The 17813-nt window shown below is 40.5% G+C and overlaps 1 protein-coding gene and 1 non-coding gene across 2 annotated transcripts in view; both read left to right on the top strand.

Annotated features, from left to right (window-relative positions):
- Positions 1-17813, top strand: part of CNTN4 (contactin 4) — a 910670-nt gene that overhangs the window by 49880 nt on the left and 842977 nt on the right. The window lies entirely within an intron of this gene.
- On the top strand, positions 10940-11077 carry LOC119920372. Its single transcript, XR_005448123.1, has one exon. It is a non-coding gene; the product is annotated as a small nucleolar RNA SNORA7 (small nucleolar RNA).

The raw sequence follows: 17813 nt of genomic DNA, 5'->3' as shown, positions 1-17813 counted from the left end.
CAGATGAGGTAACTGAGGCACAGAAAAGTTAAGTGACTTACCCAGGGACACAAGGCAGGCAAGTGGCAGAGCTGGGATTAAAACCCAGGTCTTCTGACTCCCGGGCTGTTGCTCTTTCCACTAAGTCATGTTGCTTCCCATAGCAACATGGAGGTAGGCAAGTTGCCAAAGTGGCTGGTGGGCTTGGACTACCATTTGTCGCCCTAGGACAATGCTGCCTCTTGGCAGGAATCCATAAGAGGTAGCTGCAGAACTGCCCTGGGACTAGAGTAGGCACCTTGTCACCCACACTAAGATATGTGGGTCTCAGAGACTGGGGTCTCAGAGAGGTTACTCCACCTATTGCCTGCCCCTTTCTTCTCTTCCTTCATCCGCTTCCACCCCATCTCACCCCAGTCCTTCTCACTGAAAGTATATATTATTCTTCAAGCATTCCATGTGGGTTCTTCAAGTAAGAGTTTTATAGAGAAATTTTTTTTCTTAGTTTTTGAGTTTTTGTGGTCTGGCCTTTATTCTTTAATAAGAAAGTCAAATCATATTTTACATTTGCTCCTTTCTGAACACTAAAAAAACCAAATGAAAGTTCTGAGGCTATAACCTCTCGCTTTCTGTGTCACCCAACTAGATTCAAATGTATGTCTATGCTTTGTTCCTCTGTTGCATAAGCAGTTTATCTCAAGGTCATTCTTTCTCTTTCTAAGTACTATTGTCAATAGCTCTGTATTATACAGTTTACTGCAGTATAGACAAAAGCCTCCAAAACTGTCATATTTCCAGACTTCCTGAAAATCTAATGTGATAAAAAAATTCAAGAAGCATGTGTTTTACAGGCAGGTGCATCCGTTTTTCTTCATTTCTGGGAACCATTGTAGTAGTAGTAGTAGTAGTAGTAGTAGTAGTAGTAGTAGTAGTAGCAGTAGTAGTAGTAATAGTTTTGATATTTATTAAAGTAATTGTTTGTGAGGAGCACTGAACTAAGTCCTGGGAGACAAAATTCACAGGTGAAACTTTGACGTGGTCCCTGGCCTTCAAAGGGAATAAAGAACTATTGGGAGTAATGCTTCAATTAACTGTCATGATACTATTTTGACTTGCCCATCACAGACATTGGCAGGCACATTTTTAGATGTATGGGATAAGTCATGTAGAGATCTGAAATGTTTGAAGATTAGTTTTAATTTCAGATCTGAGCTGTCGGTTAAAAATGATCCAAACAGGAAATCTGGATTTTCTAGTGAGTTTGTGTTCTACTATGTACTTTAACATTTTGGTCAAACCAACTACCCAGCACAAAAGAGATTTTCCATAATCAATATGACACCATTTAAATGGTCTAAGTTAAATCTCATCATTTTTTGTGTGTGTAAGGTCTGTTTTCCAAATTATTTCACTCTGAGCATAGACCAGTTAAAAATTTGTGCTCAATAAATGCTGCTACTTCACCTGCTGCTGCTGTTGATGATGAGAAAAACCTTTCAAGTTTTCCCAAATGGCTGTGCATCCTGAATGGCCCCCATAACATCTGGAAGGGCCCTTGGGTAGCCATCAAGTGCTGTATCCTCCACTTAGATAATACGAACAGCAGCCAAGGTGAATTCTGTCATTCTGGAGGTTTAAAGCCCACAGCTCTTCCCTTCCTGTAGCCTAAGCTGCCAATTATGCTTTAACTAGTACATTCCAATGTAGGAACATGTATAATTGAAAGCCTCAAAATTAAAAAATGTGAGTGTTCATTAACTAATCAAATTCATTTTAAGACATAGGGTTTCAGTTGCTGAAAGTTACCTTGTATTTATTGGGAAGTAAGAAGTCTTAGGTTTATATCATTTCAGGAGCTCCATCCAGAATATCAAGCCCGTAATATATGTATTGAAAATTTCTTGGGTATATTATCTGTGATCTTGTTCAGTTGCTGTACTTTTTTTTTTTTTTACACAGTTTTATGGCAGAGAGATGGAAGCACCATGACCTACTAAAAAGAGCACAGGCCTGGGAGCCAGAGGACCTGGGTTCTAATCCCAAATCTGGTACTTGCCTGCTGTGTGCCTTTGGGCAAGTATCTTAACTTCTGTGCCTCAGTTTCCTCATCTGTAAAATGGGGATTCCATACCTGTTCTTCCTCCTCCTTGTCCCATGTGGGACAGGGACTGTTTCAACCTGATTATCTTCTATCTTCCCCTGCGCTTAGTACCATGCCTGGCACATAGCAAGTGCTTAACAAATACCATCCAAAAAAAAGGAGATAAAAGAAAGCTCTATAAAAGATCTTCCCCTTGGGCTCTAGGGACCTGTTGCTGCTGCTACTACTTCTAATAATTGTGGTATTTATGTGCTAAGCACTGAACTGAGCACTATGGTAGGTACAAGATAATCAGCTTGGACACAGTCTGTGTCCAACATAGCCTAATAATAATAATAATAATGATGATGTCATTTATTAAGCACTTACTATGTGCAAATCACTGTTCTAAGCGCTGGGGAGGTTACAAGGTGATCAGGCTGTCCCGGGGGTACTCACAGTTTTAATACCCATTTTACAGATGAGGTAACTGAGGCCCGGAGAAGTTAAGTGACTTGCCCAGAGTTACGCAGCTGACAAGCAGTGGAGCCGGGATTAGAACCCATGACCTCTGACTCCAAAGCCCGGGCTCTTTCCACTGAGCCACGAACTGATACATGCAACAATTAAAGTCTTACAATTAGCAAATGTGAAAATAGATTTGCTTCAAACGTTTTGAGTAGAATAGAAAATTCTTCTGAGTTGGGAGTCAACTTAATGGTGTGCCACCCTCTCTGATGGCTGTTTCCTCAGACATATACAAATGTTTCTTCTCTTTGAAAACTTCACTTTTCTTTCTGGCAGGTAGGAATGAAATTGGGCTAAAACGGTGAGTCCACGACCCACATCCGAAAAACTGGGCTCAGTTGATGCTATATCATATTAGGTTGGCTGTTATTTTGGTTTCTCCTGGAGATAATTCAATATTATACCATTTTTGTTTCCTAAAGAAGCCCACACATTTATCAGCCTAAAGCATTTGAACCCATATAGGAATTATTAAGGTAGAGTCGGGCTTTGGGCTTAGCAACTCTGCCTTTGTCACTCTGAATCTCTTCTCATACCTACTGCTACCATTATCCATCAGAATCAAGACAACTGAAAGCAGTGCCACTTTCAGGCTGAGAGATATTAGCATGAAGTACAGTAATGTGGCAAGTTTTTAGCTGTTTTTTTTTTTAAAAAATAGCTGAAAATGAGGACTTAAGAACAGAATAACTGGAACAAGCTAGGAAATAGGACAAGAGAAAAAAACGATGGAGGGGTTAGATTACCCCTCATGCAACTGTGTGTCAGGATCATTTGTCATAGGGTTAGTTTTTGTGCACATGACTTGAATTTTTGGTTAATTATCCTATAAATGATCAAATCAATGACTTTGTTGGTTAGTGTAATTAATCATACATAGGCCAATAATAGCACTCTAAAGCTTTGAACATAATCAGCTTTTGGCTTCGAATATCATTTGCACCACTTAAGTTAGTGAATTAGTAATTAAGAATTTTAAAACTAAACTAATATAGCATTTTTCTGTAAGTCAAAAGGAGAAACTTTACCTGCTAAGGTATTTTTGCATAGAGAAGTTGCTTTGTTTGGGTTTCAACTGCTGTGGTGTCTGCAATGTAAAGTTCCCTCATAAGGATTTTACACAATGCTGCTTCTGAATTTTCTTTGTATCTCCTGGAACAAATCAAAACAAAAAGACCAGTTTAGCAGTCTTCAAGATAAACACATCTGTAAGCTTTTATGTTTGAAAGATCACATATTGAAACCAGTATTATTTGCTTGTTTGAATTTCTCGTAGTTGAAAATCGTGATCACAAACATGTGAGAGAGTCCAAGCCTTGGACAGGGATACAGATGGGAGGGAGTGTTGGAGAACAATAGCAGTCAAGCTAAAGCAGCTCAGGACTTGATCTGCATTTAGTAAAGCTAGCAAGCCAGAAAGGGAGAGCCCGTAGCCTCCTGCATCATCAGCTGCATCTTCGGAGCTTTGCCCATTAGATCAGCTTGGCTCAGTGGAAAGAGCACGGGCTTTGGAGTCACAGGTCATGGGCTCAAATCCTGGCTCTGCCAATTGTCAGCTGTGTGATTTGGGGCAAGTCACTTAACTTCTCTGTGCCTCAGTTACCTCATCTGTAAAATGGGGATTAAGGCTGTGAGCCCCCGTGGGACAACCTGATCACTTTGTAACCTCCCCAGTACTTAAAACAGTGCTTTGCACATAGTAAGTGCTTAATAAATGTCATTATTATTATTATTATCTCGCATTGTCATGGATCTTGACCCTTTTCTTGAGCAGTCTTTGGACTGTCTCATGAATTGAGAACACCTCAACATCCTGGAGAAAGCCTGTTTGTGAAGGGATAACAGGGATATCCTTTCTCTTCCTAGAAGCAATGTTAAAATCCAGCACCCCCAGCAGCAAATCCATCTACAGTGGATTCCCAGTTGAAGTGTAACAGTTACAGCAGTCTTCGCTCCTCCTGCTCCTAGAAGGCAAGTTTGCAGTAAAGTACACCTAAATTCTTTTCACCTTTGTGACTTTCAGAAAAATAGCATTCTGCACTGGTACTGTATCCCTGTCTGGCATAGAGCTGCAGACCAGGTGAGCTGTCAGTAATTGTTGATTGATAATGGTGATTATTCATGACAGTAATCATTCTTTTCAGTTATTCTAATTTAATGCTTTCTGCATTTTCATATGCAAACACTTTATTTTTCAACTGTCCAGTAAAAGTCTTTAACACTTCTCCATCTCTGTCCTTTCTCTTCCCCAAGTTTTCTTCTTTCCATTCTGTACTGTCCTTTCTCTCTCTATCTATCAATCTTACTACATGTGAGAGACTGACTATGATAATGTTTTTGCTTGAAGCGAGAAACATCAGTCACTTCAGGAGAAAATTCTATTCTGTCAATCATTAAATCCAAAATAACTGAAAATTGATATTGTATATTTTACATTACACTTTAAGAAAACATCTCAGTATCAGTAAGTACATTTTCAGAGCATTCACGGTTTTCATTACTCTGCATGAGAAAATATTTCTTATGTAAAAAAGCCTGCAATTTTCTTTCAGGTTTGATTATAAATTTTGCGCTTTGCTTCTCTCCCCAGCGTTGTTGAATGTTGTTTACATGTAGTGCAGAATATCTCTATATATTTATACTTATTGAGGAGCATATCTGGATTTCATGTTTTTGTGTCTATTTGCCCTAGCCCTTGTAATTCCCAGAGACAGCCTGCCTTGCTCAAAAGCTTCCAAACTGTAGTTAATTTTCATTCCTAAATATTTCCTGCTTGTTAAATTGATACATTATTTCCATTTTGTAATCTATTGATTCTTCAGTGAATACTCTTAAGTGAATTAGATATTTTCTCCCAGTGTTTGATTAAATTTGCCTATTTAATTATGAGTCCTCCTTAAAATGGGAGCACAACAATATTGTGCGTTGTTATTTTCAGCAAAAAAATGCTTAACAATGGGTATGTCAGCTCAGAGCAAGGTGATTTTGGAAAAGAATAGAGGCCATGATTTTGTTTTTGTTTCCAGTGGGCACAAGAAAAAGCTTACTTCAAGTGTAAAATAGGGATTAACACTGTGAGCCCCATTGCAGGACAGGGACTGTGTCCAATCTGATTTTCTTGTTTCTACCCGGCACTTAGAATAGGGCTTGACACATAGTAAACACTTAACAAATACCATCATCATCATCACTTAGACTGTGAGCTCCATGCGGGACAGGGATTGTATCCAACCTAATTAACTTGTACCTACCCCAGAGCATGGCTCAGTGGCAAGAGCCTGGGCTTTGAGTCAGAGGTCCTGGGTTCAAATCCTGGCTCCGCCAATTGTCAGCTGTGCGACTTGGGGCAGCGTGGCTCAGTGGAAAGAGCACGGGCTTTGGAGTCAGAGGTCATGGGTTCAAATCCCAGCTCCACCACTTGTCAGCTGTGTGACTTTAGGCAAGTCACTTCACTTCTCTGTGCCTGTTACCTCATCTGTAAAATGGGGATTAAGAGTATGAGCCCTCTGTGGGACAACCTGATCACCTTGTAACCCCCCAGTGCTTAGAACAGTGCTTTGCACATAGTAAGTGCTTAAGAAATGCCATTATTATTATTATTATTATTTTCTGTGCTTCAGTTACCTCCTCTGTAAAATGGAGGATTAAGACTGTGAGCCCCCCGTGGGACAACCTGATCACCTTGTAACTTCCCCAGCGCTTAGAAACAGTGCTTGGCACATAGTAAGCACTTAACAAATGCCATCATTATTATTATTATTATTATTTAGAGCAGTGTTTGACACATAGTAAGTGCTTAAAAATACATTTTTTAAAAAAAAGGGAAACAAATACAACTAGGTAACTGTTAGGTGGCTAGATTAAGGAAGACTGTCATGGGGCATATCAATTGGATAAATGATCATGTTTCCACTTCAGTCGGATTTTGATCCAGCCAGTTAATCAGCAGTATTTGCTGAATGGTTTTTATGTACAGAAACAGTAGTAGAGGACATAGAGGGAGTCTACATAGTTCCCTGGATTCTAATCCCAGCTCTGCCACTTGCCTGATGTGTGACCTTAACCTCTCTGTGCCTCAGTCTCCTCATCTGTAAAATGGGGATTAAATGCCTGTTCTCCTTCTCCCTTAAAATCTGAGTCCTCTCTGGGACAGTGATGATGTCTAACCTGATTATTTTGTATGTACCCTAGTGTGTAGTACAGTGCTTGGCACATAGTACTTAAATACTACAATTATCATTATTATTACATGGCTTTAAAAGTGTTGAGTTACTCGGCAGCCTCTGCTAACATTAAGCATAGGTTCCATATAAGCTTGTGAAGTGATTTGTCCAAGATCACAAAGCAGACGAGCGGCAGAGCCGGGATTAGAACCCATGTCCTTTTGACTCCCGGGCCTGTGCTCTGTCCACTATGCCATGCTGCTTCTCATGTATGAGGGAGAACAGGTATCCCCATTTTACAGGTGAAGAAACTGAGGCACAGAGAAGTTAAGTGATTTGCCCTAGGTCACACTGCAAGAAGTTGGCAGAACAGGGATTAGAACCCAGGTCCTTTTGATTCCCAGGCGCATGCTCTCTCTACTAGGCCATGCTGCCTTTTCTCTTGTTTCCAGTGGATGCTTACTTTATTTTTGCCTGTGTCTGCCATTAGTTGCTAAACTCATTGAGGGCAGGGATTATTTTCCTACTTCGATTGTTTGCTCCCAGTAGCACACAGCATGCACTCAATAAATACCAGTGGTGATGATGATTATGAGGAACTGAAGTGGGATGTACACACACAGGTTGGGGCAAATATTTTAAAGATACATCTGTAAGGCATACTTTAAATGTGGCATAGGAGATGTCTTGTTAGGAAACAAAAGCAGCAGGTGGACCATTCTGGTATGCAGCAGTCATCACCAAAGGGTTGTTTTCCCTGATCAGAGACCTCAAAAAGATGAAGACTTTGGAAAGATACAGCTGAGAAAAATAGTGACAAGTGCTGCAGGTAATAAACATATCAGGGCAGCCAAAGACAGTCTCTATGTACCTACTGTGAGGAAAAGAATGTAAGTCATATATGGTTATTTTAGCCACACACACATATATATGCATGCAGGGATATAAAGGACAACTACATATGTATAGGTAGATGTGTGTATATATATATATATATACATATGTGTATATGCATATAGTTTGCATGCATATATTAAAATATTATGCAATTTGCCTTGTCTGATGTAAGTAACTATAAAACTACTCAAACTTCAATTTCACTTTAGCTCTGCAGAGCCAGCCACTGACTGTAATAACTATTTTGTATATCCCCACTGTGGCTCCTCAGCAGCTATGGGAAAAGAGCTGCATATCATCTATTAAACTGCATTTACGAGATAGAAACCCGTCTCCTGATAATTTGGGGAAGTGGGAATGAAAATATGTTTCATATTGTAGACAACCTTCAAATTACATTCTTAAAATGGACCCTTTTTTCTAGTAGTGTGGTAAGGAAATAGCTCTTTTGTAAAAAAACAAACAAACAAACTTCATTTGTTAAATAAGAAATTATGTTGCTTGAAATTGTATGGCTCCTGTTAAGATTACGTAAATGCATATACACATAGGTAGCTGGAAGGGACTGTAAAGTATGCATCTCTTTCATCCATGTTTATAAATGCAATTAGCAGCCCCATTAGTAAAAGCATTTTTGAACTGGAATAAAGATTTATACATTATTCAAGTTGCTATTAGAAATTATTCTGGGTAATATAAAATCATTATCTGTATGTTTAGCTTGGCTTCAAGGCAAATAAAGAAAAAACCCCCAGATGCCACACATGCACCCCCCCCCCCAAGATATGTATACATGTGTGTATATATATATATTTGAAATATATTCCACCACATTGACAATGGCGTGGGCCAGCCATGTAATGTGGGTAAGGGTCTTCTCATTGAAGGAGTCTAGGTTTCATAGTCAGTTGATACTGGCCAGAAGATATCATTGCCTTTCTACGTCTTAGCCCACACTTCATTGTACTCAAATGACTTCAGATGGTGAGGCAGCAAGTTTGAACTGGAAGACAGCTCTAATTCAAGAGGAGGTGGGGGTGGCAGTTTAGTTTTTTTTTGAATTTCTAAGTGAGAAAGAAAAGTGTACCATAGGAATTGTGAAAATAAAGCAACAAAATACTGCTGCATGGGCTCATATACATACCTTTATAATGCAAACTGTACTTTCTCTCTAACAAGCTGTGAAAGGCTTTTATATTTAATCTGCAGCATGTAACCTGTTTTCTATTCTTTCTACCTTAGTTCTGCTAAGTTCTATTTTAGTCAACCATTTTCAAGTTCTCTTGCTTACTCCAACCAGCTGTAATCAGAATTATATTTCTAGCAAGTGTGGGTGAAGACCTCCTGAGGTTTCTTTTTTTTTCCATTTGAAGAATGTTATCCACAATGCAAAAAAATTATTCCCCATGGGTCTAGTTATTTAGTCTGTATATTAGTCCTTTTAAGAGGTTCAGATAGAACAAATATGCATTCTTCTTAACTAATTTGATTGTCAGCACCTTCACCAGTGCTATTCTGTTGTTTTGCAGGATTATAACGTTATCCCAGATTTCATTTAATCGTTGGGAACAGCAAGTATTTGTTTAGTACATTTTATGCAAATTTTTAAATTGACAGAGATATGCAAATTAAACATTTAAATTAGCCTCAGAATCTCCTTCCATTTGGTGTACAAATCATTCCCCAAAACTTTTTCTCCACAGAAGTACAGCACACTTTAGTTCAAGAAAAACATTTTTCAACTTTCTAGGCCATGTTATTCAATGTCTGGTGACCTCTTAATAATGATAATTATGATATACGGTAAGCGCTTACTACGTCCCAAGCACTGTACTAAACGCTGGGGTAGATCATCATCATCATCATCAATCGTATTGAGCGCTTACTATGTGCAGAGCACTGTACTAAGCGCTTGGGAAGTACAAGTTGGCAACATATAGAGACAGTCCCTACCCAACAGTGGGCTCACAGTCTAAAAGGGGGAGACAGAGAACAAAACCAAACATACTAACAAAATAAAATAAATAGAATAGATATGTACAAGTAAAATAAATAAATAAATAGAGTAATAAATATGTACAAACATATATACATATATACAGGTGCTGTGGGGAAGGGAAGGAGGTAAGATGGGGGGGATGGAGTGGGGACGAGGGGGAGAGGAAGGAAGGGGCTCAGTCTGGGAAGGCCTCCTGGAGGAGGTGAGCTCTCAGCAGGGCCTTGAAGGGAGGAAGAGAGCTAACTTGGCGGATGGGCAGAGGGAGGGCATTCCAGGCCCAGGGGATGACGTGGGCCGGGGGTCGATGGCGGGACAGGCGAGAACGAGGTACGGTGAGGAGATTAGCGGCGGAGGAGCGGAGGGTGCGGGCTGGGCTGTAGAAGGAGAGAAGGGAGGTGAGGTAGGAGGGGGCGAGGTGATGGAGAGCCTTGAAGCCCAGGGTGAGGAGTTTCTGCCTGATGTGCAGATTGATTGGTAGCCACTGGAGATTTTTGAGGAGGGGAGTAATATGCCCAGAGCGTTTCTGGACAAAGATAATCCGGGCAGCAGCATGAAGTAAGGATTGAAGTGGAGAGAGACACGAGGATGGGAGATCAGAGAGAAGGCGATCAGAGATCAGAAGATACAAGATAATCAGACTGGACATGGTCCCTGTCTTAATGGGGTTGTGAGCAGTCTAAGAAGAGGAAAGGGCAGCCATTCAATCTCCCTTTTCCAGGTGAAGAAACTGAGGCACAGAGCAGTTAAGTGACTTTCCGGAGATCACACAACAGGCAAGTGGTGGAGCCATTAGAACCCAGGTCCTCTGACTCCTAGGCCTGTGCTCTTTCCACTAGACCATGCTGTTTCTCTTCCATATATCCATAACATGCTTCCTTCCCCTCCATTTCCTTCTGATTCTAATATTACTAGTATAGAAGAACAAATATCTTTTACAGGATTTTTCAGATTTACTGGTGGATTTTTATAAGTGGGGAATTGACACCAATAGAATTAAGCAATAATTTTATGCTTTTCATTTGTTAGGATCTTCCAGTTCCTTATTGTCTGGCTCCTTGTGTGCAGGGAATGTCTCCCAAGCTCTTAGTACAATGCTCTTCACACAGTAAATACCGTAGTTTAATTGATTACTTAATGAAATATATCATTGTATATACAGCTTAGGCTTTTTTTGTTCTTGTCCATCACTAATTTAAGACATTAATCTCCCATTTTCACCACGAGCAATTACCACAACCACCCAGGAATATATCATTTTCACCATTCATTTTTTTCCCCACTATTTGGACAAAGCCCCTCTCAGGGTCCCACCTGGAGAGTTTCCAGTACTCTACCAGTCTCAACTATGGGAGGGAGAGTCAAGCAGAGGCATATCCATTCCATTCCTAGCTTGACCAGTGGCTAGAGAGTAGAAGACAATCTGCTACAAGTCAAGACTCCCCTGTGCTGGACAGCAGCGGGATGGGAGAGAGTCGAGGGTGGAGACTCAAGTTTACTGTGCAGAAGGAGGCAGTGGTAAACCGTTTCTGTATTTTTACCAAGAAAACTCTCTGGATACACTACCAGAATAATTGCAGATGGAGGTGGGGTGTTCTGAGACAGATGTGTCCATGGTGTTGCTAGGGGTCAGAGATGACTCGACAGCATAAGACAAGACAAGATCTGGACAAAATTGCTTCCTCTCATCTTGGGCTCCAGTGCACAATGGAAACAGATTACACTTACCCACCCTTTAGATGCATCCTCTTCTGGACACGGCATTGCAGTTATGAACTGATTTCTAAAACTATTTTGTTGGAATGTAATGATCACAGGAATTATTAAGCCTGCCTACATGATGACCAAAAAAAAAAAGAAAAAAGATCGTAGTCTTTTAAAAGTCTAGGTCTTTGTTTAATGGCCCACCTAAAAGGGGATACCGCAATGACACTTTAGCATTTCAAAGTCTAGTGTTTGGTCACTGGTTTGGTATAAGTATGCTACTAGAAATTTGTGATCTACTGTTTTGCTTTTACCCAATGTGTCCCTGTGAAACAGCCAGAAGTCTCAAGTAGAGAGTCAGGTTTAACTCTCAGAACTCAAAACATATGGTATTTAATCATTCTGTGGTGATCACTGTGATTTAGGCAAGGAATAGACACGTTGAGACTGTGAAGTCATCTAAGCACTTTATTCAGAGCACACTTAAGGAAAGCAGTCATGCTCATAGTAATTGTACTTGATAGATGGCTAAAGCAACCTGCCCCAAATCTGACAGTACTGAAACATCTCTCATCATTTTTCTCTTCCTTTCTGTTTGGAGATCCTCCTTTCAAGATTTGAGAAGAATGTAACATGCCAGGAAACCAAAGATAATAGTCTTTTTATCTATTTTTTTTCTCCCAAGGATCTATTACAAGATAAAAAATGGCCAGTATTGCTACAAACCGAATGGAAAATAATGTTTTAACTTTTTAATATTGTTGTAATTAATAATAATGAGGAGGACAATGATAATAATTGTGGTCTTTAAGCACTATGTACCTAGCACTGTGATAGGCACTGTGGTAAATGCAGGATAATCAGATCAGACATAGTCTCTGTCCCACATGGAGCTCAGAGTCTAAGGGGGGAGGAAAACAGGTTCTCATTTTATAAATGAGGAAGATGAAGCCCAGAATTTAAGTGACTTGCCCAAGGTCACACAGCAGGAAAATGGCCATGATGTGATTTAAATTCTTTATGTTCCTATTAATGTTGAATGTCTTAAGGTTGAGAAGCAGCATGGTTTAGTGGAAAGAGCATGGGCTTGGGAGTCAGAGGTCTTGGGTTCTAATCCTGACTCTGCCACTTATCAGCTGTGTGACTTTAGGCCTCAGTTAACTCATCTGTAAAATGGGGATTAAGACTGTGTGCCCCACTTGGAACAACCTGATTTCCTTGTATCTACCCCACCACTTAGAACAGTACTTAGCACACAGTAACTGCTTAACAAATACCATTATTATTATTAATGAGGTACTTTCAATTGACTCTCCCAAAGCAATTAACTGATAGACTCAGATTCAGAACTGTGTAGTGGTTATATATAAAAGGTACTTCATCCAATAGGACATCCCAAGAAGTGAATGAGGTGGTAAGAATTAGAAAATATCAGAGCTAAGTAATTCATTATAAGAGGTGTCAGTACAAAACCTTGCACCTATGACATTTGTCCTTATCTCATCTGCATATCCACAAAATATAGGGCAATCTCAGGAAGGAAGGAATAACTACTTAAAAAGCATGGGGAAGCAGCGTGGCTCAGTGGAAAGGGCTAGGGAGTCAGAGGTCATGGGTTTTAATCCTGGCTCTGCCACATGTTTGCTGTGTGACCTTGGGCAAGTCACTTAACTTCTCTGAGCCTCAATTACCTCATCTGTAAAATGAGGATTAAGACTGTGAGCCCCACGTGGGACAACCTGATCACCTTGTATCCCCCCCAGCGCTTAGAACAGTGCTTTGCACATAGTAAGCACTTAACAAATGCCACCATTATTACTATTAGAGAAGCAGCGTGGCTCAGTGGAAAGAGCCCGGGATTGGGAGTCAGAGGTCATGGGTTCTAATCCCAGCTCCCCCACGTGTCTGCTGTGTGACCTTGGGCAAATCACTTCACTTCTCTGAGCCTCAATTCCCTTATCTGTAAAATGAGGATTAAGACTGTGAGCCCCACGTGGGACAACGTGATCACCTTGTATCCCCCCAGCGCTTAGAACAGTGCTTTGCACATAGTAAGCTCTTAACAAATGCCATCATTATTTTTATTATAGTTCTTCCAGTATAAGAAACACCTGGCAAAACAAAGCTTAAGCTGGTGCATCCCAACCAGAAGCAGGCTGTCAGTTAATAACAATAATAATAATAATAATAATAATAATGGCATTTATTAAGTGCTTACTATGTGCCAAGCACTGTTCTAAGCGCTGGTGAGGTTACAAGGTGATCAGGTTGTCCCACGGAAGGCTCACAGTCTTAATCCCCATTTTCTAGATGAGGTCACTGCGGCACAGAGAAGTGACTTGCCCAGAGTCACACAGCTGACAAGTGGCGGAGTCGGGATATGAACCCATGACCTCGGACTCCAAAGCCCATGCTCTTTCCACTGAGCCACACTGCTTCTCTGTATTAATCAGAGAATCTGTATTGTCAGTTATTAATCAATCAATCAGTGGTATTTATTGAACACTCACTATGTGCAGAGCAGTGTACCAAGCACTTGGAAGAGTATAATAGAACAGAATTAGTGGACACATTCCCTGCCCATAATGATCTTACAGTCTAGAGGGGGAGTTGTCATCTTCTAGACTGTGAGTCTGTTGTTGGGTAGGGACCGTCTCTGTATGTTGCCAACTTGTACTTCCCAAGCGCTTAGTAAAGTGCTCTGCACACAGTAAGCACTCAATAAATAAGATTGAATGAATGAATGAATGATAGACCAGCGTGGCACACTGCAATCAGGGGAGAATGGCTATATGGGAACAGAAGCTCTGTAAGGATCATAACATGAGGCAAAATCAATTAAATCAGTCAGTGGTATTTATTGAGCACTTACTGTGTGCAGAGGGGAGCAGCCTGGCTTAGTGGAAAGAGCACGGGCTTGGGAGTCAGAGGTCATGGGTTCTAATGCTGGCTCTGCCAATTGTCAGTTGTGTGACTTTGGTCAAGTCACTTAACTTCTCTGTGCCTCAGTTACGTCATCTGTAAAATGGGACTTAAGACTGTAAGCCCCACGAGGGACAACCCGATTACCTTATATCTACCCCAGTGCTTAGAACAGTGCTTGGCACATAATAAGCCCTTAACAAATACCATTCATTCAATCATTCATTCATTCATTCAATCCTATTTATTGAGTGCTTACTGTGTGCAGAGCACTGTACTAAGTGCTTGGAAAGTACAATTCGGCAACAGATAGAGACAATCCGTACCCAACAACGGGCTCACAGCCCAGAAGGGGGAGACACACCACAAAACAAAACAAGTAGACAGGTGTCAATACCATTAAAATAAATTTATTATTATTCAGCTCTTAGAACAGTGCCAGCTCTTAGAACAGTGCTTGGCATATAGTGAGCGCTTAATAAATACCATTATTATTATTATTATTACAGCAGAATTAGCAAAAACCCAAAGGGTGCCACAACCTCCAAATACCAAATGTGATAGCACAGCAAGAGACAGTCTTTGTATGTGCACCATGTGGTCTGTAGGCCCTGCATTGGACTTTTCAGACACACACGCACTAATAGATAGGGAAACTTCACCATCAGTAGCATCTTCTTTGAGTACGAAGGACAACTATAAATCAAAGAGCTGGAATGCTGTGTGTCGTTCAAGTCACCACATCCTAGAAGAAAGGACATCCTAGAGCTGGAGAATGATGGAGTAATTTCTTCATGAGAATAGACTGACAAGATTAAACCTTTTCAGAATCTCCATTCCCAGTCTCAATTTTTAGTTTTCTTGGCTAATGGGTGTGCCCACTGGGGCACCTGCTATTCTGTTCTTATTTCAAAAAAGTAAATTCCTTCTTCTGAACTCTGCCTCCTTTCTGTACCTTTCTGTAGAACTGCTCTGTGCTCTTTTTTTTGAATTAAAAAATCAAATGTATAAGGAGAGTATTTATCAATCAATCACTCAGTGGTATTTATTGAGTGCTTTCTGTGTTGGATAGAGCACAGGCCTAGGAGTCAGGATGTCGTGGGTTCTAATCCCGACTCTGCCACTTGTCTGCTGTGTGACCTTGGGCAAGTCACTTTACTTCTCTGCGCCTCAGTTGCCTCATCTGTAAAATGGGGATTGAGACTGTGAGCCCCATGTGGGACAGGGACTGTGTCCAACCATATTTCCTTGTATCTACCCCAACACTTAGTACAATGCCTGGCACATAGTAAGCACTTAACAAATACCATAATTATTATTATCATTATTATTATTAAGCACTTGGGAGAGTACAATACAACAGCAGTGTTACATAGCTCAAAATTAGATATTTTCAAGGTATGACCTCCAGACCATCAGCTCCTTGTGGGCAGGGAACATGTCTACCAACTGTGCTGTATTGTACTCTGTCAAATGCTTAATTCAGTGCTCTGCACACTGTAAACAGTGTAAACACTCCCTATGTCGTAGATGTTGGTAAAACCTGACATTAGAAGACGTTTATATTCCCCTTTATGAAATGTCAGTTCAATTCTAAAAGAGAGAAGAGATCACAATTGCATGAGATTGTTGGCTCCCCTACCTTCCCTATTAGAGGCGTCTCATTCTGAGCTCTGCTGATCAGATAGTAGACAGAGAACCTGACATGCATTCTAATGATCCGCCTCTTAGAGTCTTTGTCAGAGGATTATTGTACAGCCTTTCCAATAAGTATGTGCTGTATTCCTTCCATCTTCTCATCTGATTCAGAATTCTGTTAGAGGTGATTTGTAGTGTATAACTTTGAACATTGAGAAAATATCACATTTTATTTGGGAAACTTCTCAAAACTCACTACTGTTGGCCTCCTGTGAATTTTTTTTCCAGTGAAGAATAATAAGGTCATTTAGGTTCAGTCTGATGTTTCCATCAATTAGTTGACTCATTCTTCCTAACAAGCCTTAACTATCATTTATGTTTAACCTTGGATCACCTGACTCTTCTAGTTAGATAATTTACTAATTAGGGAGTGCCCTTTCCTCTCTTCTATTAGTTAACTACATACCCTACATTATATCCTCACTCATTAGTTTGCTTCTTTTTTTCACCATTCATCCATTCATCCATTCAATAACCCCATCCTTCTAAAAATCAATGGAATGTAATGATAATTATAGTATTTAAGTGCTTACTATATGCTAAGCACTGTGGTAGATACAGATGCAATCCATTCTGACACAGCTCCTGTCCTACACAGGGTTTACAGTCTAAGACGGAGGGGGAACAGGTAAATTGTCTGTATTTTGTCTTGTCTTGTGCCATCAAGTTGTTTCCACCCATAGCAACACCATGGACACATCTCTCCCAGAACGCCCTGTTCTCCATCTGCAATCATTCTGGTAGTGTATCCATAGAGTTTTCTTGGTGAAAATACGGAAGTGGTTTACCATCGCCGCCTTCCGCGCAGTAATCTTGAGCCTCCCCCCCTCTCTCCCATGCCGCTGCTGCCCAGCACAGGGGAGATTTGACTTGTAGCAGATTGCCTTCCACTCTCTAGCTACTGCCCAAGCTAGAAATGGAGTGGGTATGCCTCTGCTTGACTCTCCCTCCCATAGCTGAGAGTGGTAGAGTACTGGAAATTCCCCAGGTGAGTCACCCCGGAGAGGGGATGTCTGCATTTTACAGATGAGGAAACTGAGCCATGGAGAAGTTAAGCAAGAGGTGGAATCAGAACTAGATTCCAAGTTTCCTGACTCCCAGTCCTTTGTTTGAGACTCCTTATGTCAACCGTCTTGTAGTGTACTCTCCCAAATGCTTAGAAACAGTGGCCTGCACACAGTATGTGCTCAATAAATACCATTGATTGATATTCTCCTTACACATTTGATTTGTGAATTCAAGAAACAGCATGCAGCAGTTCTACAGAATGGAGGCAGAGTTCAGAATAGGGAATTTCCTTCTTTGAAATAAGAAGACAATAGCAGATCCTCAAATGGACACACTGTTACAATAAATTAACTCAAAATTGAGACTGGGAATGGAGAGTCTGAAAATTTTTAATCTTATCAGTCTATCCTCGTGCAGAAACTATCTATCCTTGTGCACAAACTACTCCATCTTGAGGGTCCATACCCTGAAAATATCATTGTTTTACAGTTTTTGTCTCGGTAGTGGGGCTCTGGCTTTTAAACATGTAGAGTGGAGTTGGGATGAGTATCAGAGGGCTTAGGGGGTGTGGATTTAAGTGAATAGGTGATGTAGAAGAGAGGTTAAGGGAGGTTAAGGTGGGGAAATGAGAGTTTAGTCATGGAGTTTCCAACCTGAGAAGGTAGGCATCTGAATAAACTATATTCCAAAAGTAGTGAAACAGTGTTCTCATTTTTGTGTTTCAAATAGGTGGACAAGGTGTAGTTGATAGCCAGTCTGTGTTATTGACACTGCTCCTCATTTTAGACTTAAATCGATCTTTGTTCTTTGAAAACCTATTGTCTCAATTAGTTTAACT

Source organism: Tachyglossus aculeatus, chromosome X1 (assembly GCF_015852505.1).
Source record: "Tachyglossus aculeatus isolate mTacAcu1 chromosome X1, mTacAcu1.pri, whole genome shotgun sequence".
NCBI lineage: Eukaryota > Metazoa > Chordata > Mammalia > Monotremata > Tachyglossidae > Tachyglossus > Tachyglossus aculeatus.
Note: the sequence above shows the minus strand (reverse complement) of the source record. Positions and strands in the feature narration are given on the sequence as shown.